The 16,855-nt window shown below is 36.8% G+C and overlaps 1 protein-coding gene across 1 annotated transcript in view; it reads right to left on the reverse strand.

Annotated features, from left to right (window-relative positions):
• The window catches only part of LOC105092103 (uncharacterized), an 80,276-nt gene that overhangs the window by 11,116 nt on the left and 52,305 nt on the right, over nucleotides 1–16,855 (reverse strand). Inside the window, exons 22-27 of the mRNA XM_064477060.1 lie at nucleotides 11,105–13,166; nucleotides 9,673–9,815; nucleotides 6,527–6,666; nucleotides 4,450–4,523; nucleotides 2,264–3,311; nucleotides 382–532 (exon numbers count right to left, since the gene is read on the reverse strand). The gene's annotated coding sequence lies outside the window, so the exon portion shown is untranslated. The remainder of the gene's footprint in view (nucleotides 1–381; nucleotides 533–2,263; nucleotides 3,312–4,449; nucleotides 4,524–6,526; nucleotides 6,667–9,672; nucleotides 9,816–11,104; nucleotides 13,167–16,855) is intronic.

The following is a 16,855-nucleotide window of genomic DNA, read 5'->3' on the forward strand; positions in this document are numbered from 1 at the left end:
AATGAAGGAGAGATAAAGATCTTCCCAGATAACAAAGCTGAGGGAGTTCACCACCACCAGACCTGCCTCACAAGAAATGCTGAAAGGAGTCTTCAAGCTGAAATGAAAGGATGCTAATTAGTAATGTAAAATATATGAAAACATGTAACACACTGGTAAGGGTAAATATACAGTCAAATCCAGAATACCCCAAAACTGTTAATATGGTAGTATGTTCACCAACTGACTCTAGTATTAAGGCAAAAGGGCAAGAGTATTAAAAACAATTATATCCCCAGTGAAATACAAAGTGTATTCACCACGAATATTAGCTCAAACAGAATTCATTTTATAGGCAAATAACAATTACCTATTGGTAAATACTGATACAGGCTTACCTACCAGAATCTCCATTCTCTGCAGCAGGAGGCTGCTGGTTACTAGTGTTTCCACTCTTCCTCTGTTGAGTTAATCCGCTGTCCTCACCGGCATCACCCATGCTTCCTGGTCCTTCCGTTTCACTACTTCCGTGCTGCTGCTTTTCTTCTTCAACCTTTAAAGAAAGTTTGATACAAAGGATAATTGTTTTTATTTTATTCATTATAAAGACTTTTTTGTTTTCATTCATTTTATTATTTGACTCAGAGTTTGCCTTGATTCCAATTGATTAAAATATTTTGGGGCTTAATTTTATCATTACAAGTCATTGAAATGTTTATAAATTCTGCTTTCTGTTTGAGGAAAAGAAACAGAATTTCCAACATTTCCAAAAGGGCTTTCTTAAGGTTGTGCTCTTAAGTCACATCCACCCTTCCCCATGTGAATGGCAGAGATAGAGAAATAAAAAGACAAAGGCATAAAATTTGCCCTCTTCTGTCTTTACCAAAGATTTTGCATGAAACAGCCAGATATAGAGGGTGTGACACCTTGGTGCTTCAGTAACAGAAAGGAAACATTCTTCTTTCTGCACTAAAGCTATTCTTCCCCCACTTTTTACAATTCTTGTCTCATTTGGATCCTGGAGATATCAAAAAAGTGGTGTTCAATAAAAGATATGAACCAAGGTTTACCAAAGCACAAGGAGCAGAGTGAAACTGATGAATTGCTAGTTAGTGTGGAGTTCTGGAAAAGGAGCAATGCTTCCCAATTTCACATTCAATAACCATGACCATTTTATAGCCAGAGGGTATAGGATTAACCATCTACTTGAGCCCCACTATTTACCAATAATGGAAACACCACCAAGAAAGGTTAAACGATCTGTGCAAAGCCCCTAAGCGGCACCCCCCAGCATGTTACGGTGCCAAAAGAGACGATACGATTCTATAACACCGAATCTAAAAATCACCAAATAAATTCATCAATTAATCAGATACATTAAAAGTGTGACTTCGGTAAAGTTGTGGGCAGGGCTCATCTCCTTTTTCTGTTAAAGGAGAACATCTCCAGATTTCTGTCTTTAAAGCTCTTTGCACCTCACACAAAAGAACAAACAAACAAATTTTAAGAATCTATTACCAGAAGAAAAAAAAAAAAAAACTCAGGGCACCTCAAAACTCAGTTTTCTCCTTTGGAGATAAATAGTGAATTTTTTTGCTGAGGGTTCATACTACCTATATGATAAAATCATACATGTCAAAACTTACTGCATTTTATTAAACAACATAATGTAAGGGTCGGACTCAACAGAAACATCTGAGAGTGGTGATTAAAAATATGTTGGAATACATGTATTTGTTATTAAAAATATCTCAAAGCAGCCCTGATGGAATTCTAAGTGCCAGAGCACAATAAACAGATCAGTTTAGTGAGAGTGTGTGTTTCTCTCCCTTCTCTCAGTCACTGCTTCCTTCTCATTCTATGGAAATGCAATTTATATTTAAGCCAATAGATTTTAAAAAAATTAGAGCTTATTATATTTCTTAAGCAATTTCATTTGTGTTTGTCTGGGCTCAGGTCACATGGTACACAGCTAAATTCCTTTCCCAGTTCACATGAAAGACTGACAGAGACTTAGGTTGATTAAGGAACAAAACCCAGGAAAATATTTCCCTGAATTCCTATTATTTAGACGGCAGAAATCATCTATTTCTACACAATTACATATTTAGATGACCCCATTTTATACATAAGCTATCTTCATAAGTGGAAAATCAGATCAGCCAAGGATCAGATCATTGATAAAGAGAAAAAACAAGAGTAGCAGCAAATGAACCTCCACCTCTTTTTGAAGCTGAATCTTCTTTTTTTCCAAAGACAGGAGTTCTATTTGTAACATGCCTACCTCATTCTTAAACCTTTGCATATCTTGCTGTAATTCTTCGTCTAGATATACTTTGGATGTTCTGTTACTATTCGATGGAGAAGAACTCACATTTTCTAATTCGGGGTCCGTGATTTCAGTTATTAGCACTGCAGTTACCTGCAAGCAATGGCTTCTGGGACCTGTTTGTACTGGTTTGGTTTTCTTGTAAGTACTTGCAACAGCAGAAACACTGTGACCTTTTATTTGAATCATGTGTTTCATCTCACTGGAGTGGGAAAGCCACAAATCAAAAGGCTTTTTGGATCACTACACTGAGGTGGTGCATGTCCGACGTCTGACTTCCACTTAGTGGTATTTTGGGTCATATTTTGTATCATTCGCGTATCCAGCTCTTGGTCTTCTTTCACTTCAAACGTAGCTACTGGGTTCGTTACTTTTTTATTTTCTGTATCATTATAAAAACTCCTCATTTTTGTGAGAAACATGTTCAGTGTCTGGTTGATCACTTTCACAGTCTAATTCATTTTCATTGAAATCAAGTTTTGAAGACACCTGGCAAGCGTATCTGGGGGACTCAAGGTTGGAGTAAGATGGAAAAACATTTTCAAGACCGGGCTCTCTGTGTTCAGCAAATGCCTGGAGTTCTGCAAGCAGACGGGTGCCCAATGCGTCTTCTCCCTCACAGTCAAGTACATTAAGTGTCAAGTCAGAAGGTGTTTCCGTTAAGTCTGCTCCTTCCTTATAGAGTGTCATGTAGTGGCTCGTCTCCAGAACAAACAGTAATTTTGCATTTTTCACAAATTTCACCCACTTTCTGCTTTAACTCATTTGTGATGAGTTTAGTATTGTTTTTTCACTCTAATTAGCCTTGTCTGATCCACATGTCCTCATGCTTTTCTACACAGGAACATCCTGAATATACAGATACGTCCTCTCTATCATGTTCCTTATTCATTCTTGGTTCTTGAGGCATTTTCCGCAGATGCAAAAGTGGAAGATTAATTTGCTTGATTTGATTTTCAGATGTCTTTTCTGTCGGAGTACATGTTTGTAAAACAACTTCATCCTGGGGTAGTCAAGTATGGATAAAGAAAAGTTAGAAAATAACTAAAATTTAACAAACTTCTTAATCTTTATTTAGGTACTCACAAACTAAGAAATCAGAAATAACTTACCTTAGCCCAAAATAGGAGGAAAATCATGAACTCACAGACCTAATATTGTCACTGTTTGTTTGAACTAACAATTCATACATGTGAAATCTACCAAGAATTAATTAGGAGATGATTTTTAATGTTACAAAGCCTTCCTCACTAAAAAATATTTCACCTCACATGCCTTAAAGAGTGAGTGCTCCAGTGCATGTAAGGATTTTTTTTAAGGACTAATAACTGGAGAATAGGCAAAATTTAAATTACTAGGAGCCAAAATCAATTAATATCAATGAGAAAGAGAAACAAATACCTAACTTTTAATGTAATTTATATACTATGCTAGTGTTACATATCAAAATGTTTAATCTGCTTCCATCCAGTAATATTACACTCTAATATCCACTAATGAAAGTGAATCAAAGGATTTTTAATAATATGTACTGATTGCCTACGCTGAAATGAAATAAATTAGAAAGTTATTATTTGTTCCCTAACAATAAAGATCCAATCCTGGAAGGTCTGATTCTCTTAATCAGCAGTTGGGCTGACGCTATGATGCCAGTTCTCTCCCCGATTGTAGATTCTGAAGTCGATTACAGAGAGATCACAAGACAGAAGAAGCCTTTCATCTTGGCGTTAATGACTGGCAAAGTGAAACTGTAAATTCTGAACCATTGGGAATGATTATCCCTTTCATGGATCTAACTCAGTGGCCATCACTGCTATATGGTTCACACTTTCAAATGCTCAATCGTATGATTCAGTATTTGATGCCACCTTCTTTATCATGCAAGGAAGTTATAAAAATGGAAGAAGCGAATACTCAGGAAATTTTTTGCTTCAATTCCAAGGATAAAGTTTAACTATAAATTATAGATCCTAACAATACTTTAAGTTTTGTAACTAGATTAAAATGCTATAAAAACTAAGTATTAAATTGTTATCTATTGACCCCAAAAGGCTGATTTGAAGGCAATTTCTTTTGAATTATATTATTAAAGCACAGAAAACGACAGTAAACCAGAAATTTAAATGTACATTTTTACATACCTGGGAGTGGTTATATTCACTTCCATCAAGTCTTTCTTACTCTTCCTTGCATGTCATTTCTAAGTCAAGTGCTGCTGAAAAATGTATACATTTAGTTAAAATTAACTACTTAGAACAGTTAGATAAAAGGCATAATCTTTATAAAAATAGATAAAATAATTTCATCAATTGACAGTTTAAATTAGGCTTACTCTTCAGCTGAATGTTTATTTCTTTAAGAAATACTTCTGATTATCTAAGTCTTCCACAAACTATTTGGGAAATACTAGATGTCATCAGATTAAAGGCAGACAGACATCCCAACGTTTCATTCACAAATTCATCCACCAAACATGAACAAAACAAAGAGAAACAAAATATAATTTAAAAATACAGTACAAACACACAAAGTCACAACAGACTCTAATCTTTACCTCATAATAGTACCTTTTGAACAACACAGGGAAGTTCAACAGCAACATTGTTCATGGATTCCAAAGTTGTTACTTTTTATGCTTTTATCAGTTGCTTAATCTGAAATGTTTTTCTCTACTATTGTGACAAATTCCTTTTCCTCTTTTAAGACTTCGCCTGCTTGGTGAAGTCCTCCTGGATGACAGCTGTCTTTCCCCAGATAGATAGGGATCTCCTTCTTTGGAGTTACACCAGAAAAATCTCTCAAGTACAAGCTATCTTCATCACCTGAACTGTAAACTATTTCTTTACATGTCCATCCTCTTTGCTCCTACACTGTAGAGGACAAGCTCTTAAGACTATCTTTGTATATTTCTTTGTTTTACTCAGTATTTATTGAGTTCCTGCTTTAGCAGTAGGCACTGGTGTTTAAAGAATAATGTAGATAAAGGATGTTGTGACGGCTTTTCTAAAGAGAATGCCTGAGCTGAAACTTAAACAGTGAGGTCAGCCAGCTTCAAAGGAACAGGGGCAGGAAAGGGAGAGAGGGCTTTTCAGCACTGTTCTAGAGGTTCTAGCCAGTGCTGTTAGGCAAAATAAAGAAACAAAAGGCACCTGGATGGGAAATGAAGAGGGAAAACTGTCTGCTAATTAGCAGGCAAAAGATTACATTATATCAGCCAGCTAACTCCACCCTATGCACTGGGTTGCTTGATTTGGTAAAGCTTTACCAAAATGCAGCCATGCCCACTGACTTGTGTACTGTCCACAGCTGCTCTCATGGTACACTGCTGATTAGCTGTGACAGAGAATGTACTGGCTGCAGTGTTAAATGTGAACTATCTTTAGTAAGATAGTAGTTTAAAGAAGAAAAAGCTTCACAACCTTTTGTTACATAGAAAATGTGAGAGCATCTACAAAAAGGCTACTAGAACTAATAAATGAGTTTAGTAAGGCTGGAGGGCACAGAATCAGCACACAAAAGACACCTGGATTTCTATAATCAGAATGAAAAATCAGAAATTAAAATTAAAATATATTATTTTAAAATGAATAAATAAATATATAAAATATATTATTTACAACCTCACTGAAAAATAAGAAATACAGGTAAACTCATAAAAGATGGAAAGATCCATACACTAAAAACTCTAAAATGTTACTGAGAAAATCAAGGACGACCTATATAAAAGGAGAAATAAATTTTGTTCAGGCGTTGAAAATTCAATATTGTTAAGAAGTCAATTCTCCCCAAATTAATCTACAGATTCAACATAATCCACATCTAATTTCCAGAAGACTAGCAGACTTTTTTTTTAAAGAAATTGACAAGCTGATTCTAAAATTCATGTGGAAAGAAGGGCAATGAAATGAAACAAGATGAAGCCAGAGGACTGTGGCCTTTAACCATGCAGCAATGAGAAACACGAGCTGGATTTTAAGCAAGGGGGTAACATGATGAGATCTGAATTTTTAAAAATATGTGATAATCATGGTTGCAGGGCAGACGCAGGTTCCAGGAGGTGGAATGGATGAGAAGCAAGTTCTGAGGTTATTTCAGTATTCTAGGAGGGAAATTATGATAACCTGCCCTTGCGTGAGGGCACAGGAGAGAAGCAGAGTCAACAGAAAGCACCGTGAGCGGCAGTGATCACAGCCCTCTGGCTGGGAGTGCACAACACACCTGGTTCTGTTTCAGTACAAAGCGTGTTTCTGAGATGAAGCGCACCGTCACATCCGTGCTCTGTGGGGCAGCGCTAGGTGTGCATCCTAGTTATAGTCTTATTTTTTTTAACACACTTCTTTGCCTGTCACTTAACACACCTGTAATTAAAGGCATTAAAATGGATTGAGTCTATAAAGCAAATTTACATTTTTTGGTAATTTAATTTAACTTATTTTCAGGGGGAGGTAATTGGTTTGTTTATTAACTTTTTTTAAATAGAGGTACTAGGCGTTGAACCCAGGACCCTGAGCGTGCTGAGCACGCACTGTACCACTGGGCTCTACCCTCTGCACTTCTTGGTAATTTTAAAATGTAAAAACAACAACAAAAAACCCATCAATAAATATTTATAAAAGGTCAGCGTCTATTCCTCAAACCTCAATCCCACTTCCCAGAAGTAACTATTGTTAACAATTCCACGACTACCCTTCTGTGTATTTAAATACATGTTCTTTCTGTTAAAATGGAACGTAACTTTTTGCAATTGTCTTCCTCCATTTAACAATATATTGTGGACATTTCTCAGAACAGGTTGGACAGTGCATTCAGGTTAATGGCTGTTTACAGTTTTCTAATTTATCAGAGTATGGTAATTTATTCAACTACCTCCCTACCACAGGCACTAGCTGTTTCCTGGTTTTATTGCTAAAAATAACACTGCAGTTAAAATTCTTGTACATGTTATCCTTCACCACATGAGGACTAAATTTCTGAAAGTCACACTGTGAGACCTGAATTGTTTAACGCTAATAAATTTTCCTCTGAATGGTTGTTATCAAGAATTTATACATCCACCAATGAATATAAATGTCCTTTTTTCCACACCCTTTGCAGCAGTGAACGTAAATAAAAATCTTTTTAATTTGTACAAAATCTGATGGGCAGAACATAGCATCATGCTTCAATTTGTATTTCAGATTAGAAGTGAGGAAAATTTTTGAGAACATTTTTTATTTTTATTGACTATTTTTATTTCTTTAGTATATTGACCACTCATGACTTTTCATATTTTTCCATTTTCAATTATAGAATATGGATGATACATATATTTTAGTGACATATTTTTAAGTTATTTTAATGCCTTTGTGTTTTAATTAAGTGATACAGTAATTTGCAGAGTTAATGAAAACCACATCTTTTTTTAAGAAACAGTGCCTTTACTATTCGGTTTGAAACAGAAGAAACCTCAGCTTTCAATCTTTAGTGTTTTCTGCAGTGTGCTTTGATTAGAAACTGTCTCATCTCAAACCAGGACTTTAAAGGCACTTTACTGACTTCACCTAACTCTTGTTTCCAGTTCTTTATTCATTTGGAACTCATTTAAGGTGTAAGAGAAGAATCTCATTCCCTTCTTTTTATGCCCAAGTTTAAAATGAACTTCTTGATTTTCCTAACAATGTTTCGAGTATTGATTGGAGTTGCACTGAATTAATAAATCTGGGTGCAAATTGATAATGTTGTAACACCAAGTCCTTCCAAAAAGGGTGATGGTATTCTCTCGCTTGATTTTACTCTGCTCTGCTTTTATTTCCGTCAGTCAGATTTCATATACATACACATACCCATCTGTGTACATGTGCTATGTTGCCTATTTCTTGTTAGGACACAAGATTTAATGGATTTTGAACAAACTGTAAATAAAACCTATTGTTAGAATATAAGAAAGTTACTGGTTTTTATTCATTTATCTTCTATGGTACCAGGGCAGCCTTTCAGTTGATTTTCTTGGATTTTCTGGTAAACAATATTATCGCCTAATTATAATTTTGTCCCTTCCTTTAACTTATACAAAACTCCTCTTTTTCTCTTTAATCACATTTTTCAGGACCTCCAAATTACTGAATAAAAACAGGATATCAGACATCCTGTTTCTCATATTAATGAGAACTAATAGGTATTCTTAAGTTGTAAAGTATCCACTGGAGCTAAGAGTTTTTAGGAAGTGGAACATTGAGACACATCACATGCCTTTTTATCATACACTGAAATAATCATCCTGTCCTCTAATCAATTAACATGATAAATTAATATACTTCCTAATGTTAAATCACTCTTGTATTCCTTAACCATATTTTTTTAGCATATTTCTATACTTGTTTTTTCAGATTTTACTTAGGATTTCTGTACCTGTATCATGTGAAATTGATCAGTTTTCTTTTTTTGTACTAATATTTTAGTATCAGTAATCTCATGGAGTAAACAGGGCAGCTTATTCTATCTTTATCTAAAGTTTTAAATAACAGGAAAACTTCTGACCTTGGAAAAGAGAATGCAGCCCTAAAACCATCTGAGTCTCATGCCTTTGGGGCAAAGGAATTATAGGTGAAAGATATTATATTTCAAAATTTATATTTATTGTCTTTTCTTGGGTCAGCTTTACTAATAATTTATAAGTCAAATAATTATATGTTTCAATATATTTTATTTGTAATATAAAATTATACACATTATCTTGTAATTTCAAAACGGTCATTATCTCTTGACAGTTCCCACTTTTCACTTTTTTTTCTTTCTTATTATAGTCAGTTTACAAGGTTGTCTTAATTTCTGGTGTATATTCACTTTTCACATTGTATTTTCTCATTGCTTCATAATCAGATTGTTACTTTGTTCTATTTTCTTATTTTTTTCCTTTTAAATTAAATTTGTTCTTGGTTTAACTAAGTTAAACCATTTCTTATTGATATATTAATTTAATTTAATGTGTCTTATCCATATTAATTTCTTACACTCTTTTGAAGAAATTCCAAGATGAATATTTAAACAACTGATTTCCCACCTTCCTCATTTCCTAGAGTGAATACAATGCCCTCAGCATCAGCCTGTCCTCCACCCAAAGATCCAGATACGCAGACTGTCACTGTGGTTCATTAGTAACTGTCTATAATTTGTTTTCAATTTCCTTTAGCCACAGACACTTAGAAAAGTATGTTTAAAAATTTCCACATCTTTAGGAACTTTTTAGGTATCTTTTCTGTTCTTGGATTTCAGTTCTATCATATGATCAAAGAATTTGACCTCTGAGTTATAACTTTTTGAAAATTATATTGAGATTTTCTTTATACCCTAATACATGCTTAGTTTTTTATTTCATAAATACTTACAAATTAGTGTACCATCCTCCTGAAGTATTCTTCTGTCTTCTGCATTAACCATTTCTTCAAAGGACGTCAAAGGAGTCTTCATTGCCCAACTTGGTGCCTCTCTTCCATGACAGACATTTTCCTCAAATATGTGGAGATTCTTGCTAATCCATTTATAAAGAAGAACACAGTGATGAGTACTGACTGGAGATAGGTGTCCTCAAAACTACCAAGGCGGTAAGCATATTCAGACTACAAAACACGGACGTGCGGTAAACGAGCAGATACCTTTAGTGTTTGATTCAAGTTCAGGATTACCCGGGGTTACTGTCTTGTTTCTCTCTTTGGCATCAATCCTCAAACCAAGAGTCTCCTCTCAACACACAGACACTTTACCACAAATGTGTCTTTTGCCCAGAAGACGGAGGCCAGACCTGTTCTGTGGCTGACCACTCAGCACATTCTTTCAGCCGCTGACTCCATCGGCCACCCTACACACCACTACCACTGACTCAGAACCTGGGGGGGGTTCCTAAGTTCTACTGGAAACAGCGTTACACATCTCTTTCATGTCACTGTTGTAAGTTTCATGAAGGTGATAACGTGTGTCTTTTTCAGTTATGTAACTGTCCCTAATCACCTAACGCCCATCACTAGTGCCTGATACTAAATAATTATGAATGGATATATATTCAATTTTGATATCAATGTGATTTCACTGACTTTGTAACTTACAGAGTCATCAAATTTCTGGCCCATTTATGAAACCCTTCTGGCTGCTGCCCTTTCTCCTCATTTTTATTTATTCATCTTTTCATTGCAAAGGGATTTTAAAAATGAGGGAAGTAAACTAATGTGCTTGACTGTTTTGGAGGAGGTTTCCTAGAACCTGATTAACTGTGGAACTTCTCACTCACATTCAAAATCCAGTTATTTTATGTTTCCCAGATTACAAACTACATAGATATATCCATACTAGTTGATTCCAAATATTCTGTAAGTTCTACTGTGAGCCACAAATAAATGTTTATAATCATTAATTTCATTAAGAAAGACAAATCAGAATAGTAAATAAATCTATTATTTTTTCAAAATAAAACAATTGTTGCTTCATACTGGCCAGTACTGAAGATCTGAACAAATTTTTTTGAGAGTTCTTGAATGCTGTCTGCACAAGCAAGAGGCTTGCGTAAAGTACTAAATATGTCTAAGCAACCTGGAGGGAAATTGTAAAAAGTAAATTTTCTAATTGTCAAACAAACAAAAGTCATAAAGTACAATACATAATTTTACCAAATATTAAAAAAAGCAATGAATTTTGCCTTTTGTTTGTCCACATATGGCTCTTTTAGATATTTCTAACAGCACTGCAAATCTAATCACACTCCTTCATCACTTTCATTAGATTATCTTTTGTAATATGATATACAAATATAGCTGCCAATTAAATTACCTTCAAACCAAGAGATAAAAGATATACATGGACCATGAATGCCGCTAGTGAGGCCTGTGTACTCATCTCCGCAATAAAGGCATGTCAGAGATTAAAAAAAAAAAAAAAAGATAGACATGTTTAGTTAAAGTTTTTGGTTAAGAGCATAAAGAGACAAAGAATTTATATTTCCTAGCGATAATTTCAACACCCAACTGAACAATGTAATGCAACACTGGGAACCAGAGGTGTCATTGTCTTTCTCTCTTACAGCTTCATAGACGTGGGTATGAAGCAGGTTCCCTCCATCGCCGTGAACACTGCCCTCATTCTTCCTGACCCCTGTCCTTGACTAGAGGGCCCCATTCTACTGAACACCCAGGTTCCCAGGGAATTCGGGTGCAGCAACAACAGAAACGTGTTCTCCTCTCTCCCTACATCCCAGTTAGAATCCAGGATTTCTGTGAGAACTCTAATAATCAAGCCAAGACACCCTTTCCTAATACCTCTGCCTGCCTAAGCCAAGAAGAAACAGCTGGCAGTCAGAGGAACATCTTAAAAGGAAATGTAAATACTCGGACTAGGTGAGCAATAGTAATAATAACAATACTATAAAACAATGATAATAAAAAATTTGACTCTGCTGATCACTTACTGTGGGCCAAGTACTTTGCTTAGATCATTACATTTGATCCTCCAAAGAGAGATCAGGGGTTATTCCTCACACTTCATATGAGAAAACAGAGATTTACTGTAAATGCCCCAGTCACTCAGCAGCAGGACTGAGTCTGGTCCTAGTCTACTCTCAACTGCTAAGCCTCAGGGCTTCTCTCAGGACGGAGGCAGTAGAGCATAAAAAGAAAACAGAAGCTGATCTTTAGGGCAAGCATCTAAGCTCAAAAACTTCATCTTTTCCTTACTTGTGAGTTCTTTATTCATCCTATAGCTCTCCTTTTTTGTTTTTCTTCCCTGAGAAGGGAGATGCGAGATGTCTCCAGAATGGCCTGGGTGAGTGGCTGCAGCACCAGCCTGTCCCTGGGGCCGCGCAGACCTGCCGCCTGCTCCCGGCCTAGGGGCCCGGCTGGTCGCTGCTTCCCCATCCTGTAGCTCGTGTACAAAATAAAGGCAAAAGAAGAATGAAGGATCAGTAAATGATTTAAGTTGATGTGAAGTACAGCTTCAAATCAAAACTTCCTCACAAAACTGTTCAAACCTGTTCTTTAATTCCAGGGCTTTTATCATTTGTATTGAATTTTTAAAGTCTCTTCTTCCAGCAGCAAGTATTTTGATAAGCCTCTCACATCCATTGTTTGAGTATCATGAAGTTGACTTCCCTTTTAATAAAATGCCCACTTAGTATAGGATACAAGTGAGAAAACACATAGATGTTCTATACAAGCAGGGACCACGACTGTTTCTTTAACATATTCTCAGAGGTCACTGTGTTACTTGGAATCTAACAAATATTGGTCACATAAAGTTAAAACAACAACAACATTCCACTATTCCAAATGCTACTTAGTGTGCTGGATTAAGTCCTGGAATAGAATCTGAACCCTAACGGAAAAACTAGTGATTTGGGGAAATTCAATTTTATTTGGTAAAATCTAAATAAAGTCTATACTTTAGTCAAAAGTATTGTGCCCATGTTAATTTCTTGGTTTGGACAAAGGTGCCGTGGTTGTGGAAGTAGTCAACGTTAGGGGAAGAGAGGTGAGGGGTATACAGGAACTCTTTGTGATGTCTTTGCAACTTTTCTGTAAAACTAGTCATTCCAGTGAAAACTTACTCTAAAAAAAAGGGGGGGAGAACAACTCAGGAAAGAAGTTTGCACATAGAAAACGTTAGTAAGTGGTGTCTATGAAATTATTAATAGTAATACAATGGCTTACTTTCATTGGAACACAAAATACATTAGCTTACCATTTTTATTTTCCAAGGACTGTGCAGAAATATGAGATGTATGCCAATGGGAAGAATCTTTTCTGCCTCTATGAAATCCGGGAAGTAGATTGTCGCCCAGTTGATCACTCTGTCCAATTTTTAACTCACATAACCCAAGGTCCCTTATATTAAGTATAGGCTTTAAAAGATTAAAACAATCAAGTCAGCATTATTATCAAGATAATTTAACTCAGAGTACTTATGAACTGAAACAATGTGAATTTTTTAAATCTAACAAGTGTTTTCAATCTCCCTTTCTTTCAAGTATTTACAAAATAAACTGGTGCAAATTTACTTCTAGATCTAGTTTTACTGAGGTCAGTCACGTGAGGTTTGACAAAGGTGAAAAAAGTCATAGTCCGAATATTATCACCTGTCTGGAGTTTTAAAGAATCTTCCAGTCCCTAAGGGCCATAAACAAAAGCCCATCCAATAAAGACTTGCTGAGATTCTTATTTGAACTGAGAGGTTCTGTAAGTTACCCATCTCTAACTTCTAACAAGGAGGGAAACTGAACAAGGAGAAGATGTCTGAAAACTAGTCAAGAAAATACACTCACCTTTAAAAAGTCTACAGTAACCAGAAATAGGAGAGGGGTGACTTATCGTCTTGGCCTATGAGCCGACGGGGACACTAAGGACAAGTAACAACTTGCAGCCCTGAGAAGCTATGGCTGCCTGCACAGAGAGTGAAACCAAACAGAACAAGGGAGACACCAACTTCCTGCGTCTGAGGTAGCCAGTTCCACGGATCACACAGCTCCAAGTGAGAGACAGGGGCTTGTCAGTTACTAGCTTTGTGACAAGTCATTCATATTCTTAGAATCCATTTCCTCATTAGTAAAATGACTATAAAATATACCCTGCCTATTTCACAAGAAGATAGTACGGATCAATGGACAAAATCATGTCTCGCTCAACTACTTACACTAACGTGCAAATTAAGAAAAGTTAAAGGCAGCATGACATACTTAAAAGTGCTTCGTAAGATACTAAAAAGTGTACAATATCAAGCACGTTATCATCATGGAAACAGGATTATAATACTCAAGAGCTACAAGGATATTTCATCTTTTAAAATGGGGAAACCAAAAAGTCTGTTTACAATATAAAGGCTTAAAAAGGGAAATGCAGATTTTTAACTAAGACGGAAAATTATCCCCCTGCTGAATGGGCGATGGGTCCTAGGAACACAAAGAGAAATAAGGTTCATAGGAACGTGGTAATTATCATACAACATGGTAACTGCTGTTACACAGACAGTGAAAAAAAAAAAAAGCTGTAAGAGATCACAGAGCAACTAATTTCCTAAGTCAGATAAGGCATCACTGAAGTAACAGCTAGTTACAAAATGACGGGGAAGAGGGCCACCAAAAAGTCATCAAAGGGCCTGGGATGCAGTAAAAAGGTTAGTGATGGAAGAACGGACTAGAAAGATGGGCTATGGCCAGATGGTGAAGAGCCTCGTTGGAATTTAATTCTGTAGCTGGTATCGTTAGTTTTGTATTATAGGAAGAATGTAGATGATGAAGGTAAGCTGGAGGAGAGAAGACTGATGAAACAAGAGAAAAATGGTATGACCCTGAACTGAGCCCTGATTAAGAAGGATGCAAACGCCAAGTCACAGACAACAGATGTTGGAAGAAGCCAGTGAAGTACAGGCAATGGGAGGGAGGCGGGCTCTGGAGGGGTGTGCTGGTTGTCCATTTGTCTCTGAGCTCCTCCTTATTCTTTTTGTTGGCTCCATGAACATAGATCTGGGCCCTTTAAATATTTTTCCTTTGTTGCCTGGAATGGCGCTCAGCGGTCAGCAGAGGGCACTGGAGAGGCCTTGTAGGAGGAGTCTCTGCCCAGGTTCAGGCTGGTGTGCTCACTCAGCAAGCTCTGCTGTGCACGAGCCATGGTTTCCTCAGCATCTGGCTCCTGCCAGTCGTGCAGCTTCCCCAAAGCCTATGCCCCTGCAGTGCACGGTGGCCAGTAAGACATCGCCCCAGGAACAGCTTTCCCTGGGACTCCAGGGGGCAGATTTCCATCAGGCTCAGCTGGCGTGGCACCAGTGACTTCTCTGCCACTCAGCAAGCCAAGGCCGTGGCCTCTCCAACAACCGCAGAACCTCAGCCCAGGAGTGGAGGCTCCTCCTGGGATGCTCAGCCCTGGGAGTATTAGCTGCTCCTTAAATCTGCGAGTCCTATAGATTTGAGCTTTCTTTATTTATTACTAGCCAGTCCCTAGTTATTCCAATCCCCTGTAAGAACAGGTTTTTTTAAATACTAGACTAAAAAATTATACTAATTAAACTTTCACTGTTCAAATGACTATGTGGTCTCTCCTGGCTAGACCCAGACTGATAAGGAGGGGCTAACACCACTGTAAGATCAGATACACTGGAATTTGGGGGGAGTAGCTCAGTTTTAGACATCTTAATTTTGAGATCCTTGGAACTTATCCAGAGGGGTATTTTAAAAAGCCACCAGATAATTACTTTAAAACTTTAAGTACATTAGGGTTAAAGATATATTTAGCAGTTATCAGCATATAGAGATATATAGACATGAAGATCTATAAATGGGTAACATAACCTGGGAGACTGTGTATAATGAAAATTAGATTATGGGTCAAAGCGGACAAACAACAAGTTCATACTGTACAGCACAGGGAGCTACATTCAATATCTTACAGTAACTTATGGTGGAAAAGAATATGGAAAGGAATATATGAATGTTCAAGTATGACAGAACAATTGTGCGGTACACCAGAAACAGACACGACATTGTAAACTGACTCTTCTTCAATAAAAACGTATCTGTAGATGACGGGTAAATGCACAGTACACTCACTATTTTAAGTGTTGGCAATAAAAAAAAGTCCAGCAAAATAGAACGAGAAATAAAATCATTGATGTAGGATCACTCAATTTATGAGAGTATTTTGAAAGCACTAGATGTTCCAGCAAGGTCAAATGCTAAGGAAAAAATATGTGGATTTTTTAAAAGAACTATATTTACTGCTAAGGAAATCAACAAAATATAGGAAAGTAAGTCTGTAAAATGGTAAAAGTAGTAGGCAAACTATATAATCTAATACAGCTGATTTCCTCATTATTTACAAAAATGAGTTCTTTGTGGAAATAACTAAGCTTAACACTTAGCAATAAAAGTAGATCACTCTTCTGGAATAACTTTTCTAAATGAACCAATTCACAGTATGACAGGTCCCTTTCTCCCTCTGCTCTTCTCCATCTCAGCTGCATCTTGCACTCATCTCCAGAGCTTCACTCGAGAACTTCTCACTCCACTTCCATCCTTCCTTGGAGTCAGCTCCCTCCTATTTCTAGCAACAGACTTTGGGGGAAATCAGCTTAAAAAAAAAAACCCTGACAGATTTTTTTCAGCAATAAGTTCTGAACTTCAACTTGGATGAGAGCTCATTCCTGTGCCCAGCTTCCACCAGTCTGTTGCTAAAGCAATCTGCCCCGAGGTGTGGCTTCTTTTGCTCAGTTCTCTTTTCTCCTTCCCACAGGGGAAAATAAAGAAAGAAATATAGAGAGACCTGCCCTCAGAGTGTATTATTTTCATTTTGACCCTTTTGGTTAAGAACTGCAAAACCAGCCTCTGGAAGCCTTTGCAGGTCCTGCGGGGCTGGTCCTGCACCCGGCTTGGGAATGTGGACACAGTTGGCATCTGTTGTCTTGGGGGACATAGCCAAAACTGAGTTGGGAAGTTTCATTTTAATAACCTGTCATGTGTGGATTTTAAAAAGTTAGTGTCTTTCTTAATCTTTAAATGAAAGTTAAGTCAAGACGCTGGCGATCATCGCTAAAGTAAACTTT

The sequence above is a fragment of the Camelus dromedarius genome, chromosome 21 (assembly GCF_036321535.1).
Source record: "Camelus dromedarius isolate mCamDro1 chromosome 21, mCamDro1.pat, whole genome shotgun sequence".
Lineage (NCBI taxonomy): Eukaryota > Metazoa > Chordata > Mammalia > Artiodactyla > Camelidae > Camelus > Camelus dromedarius.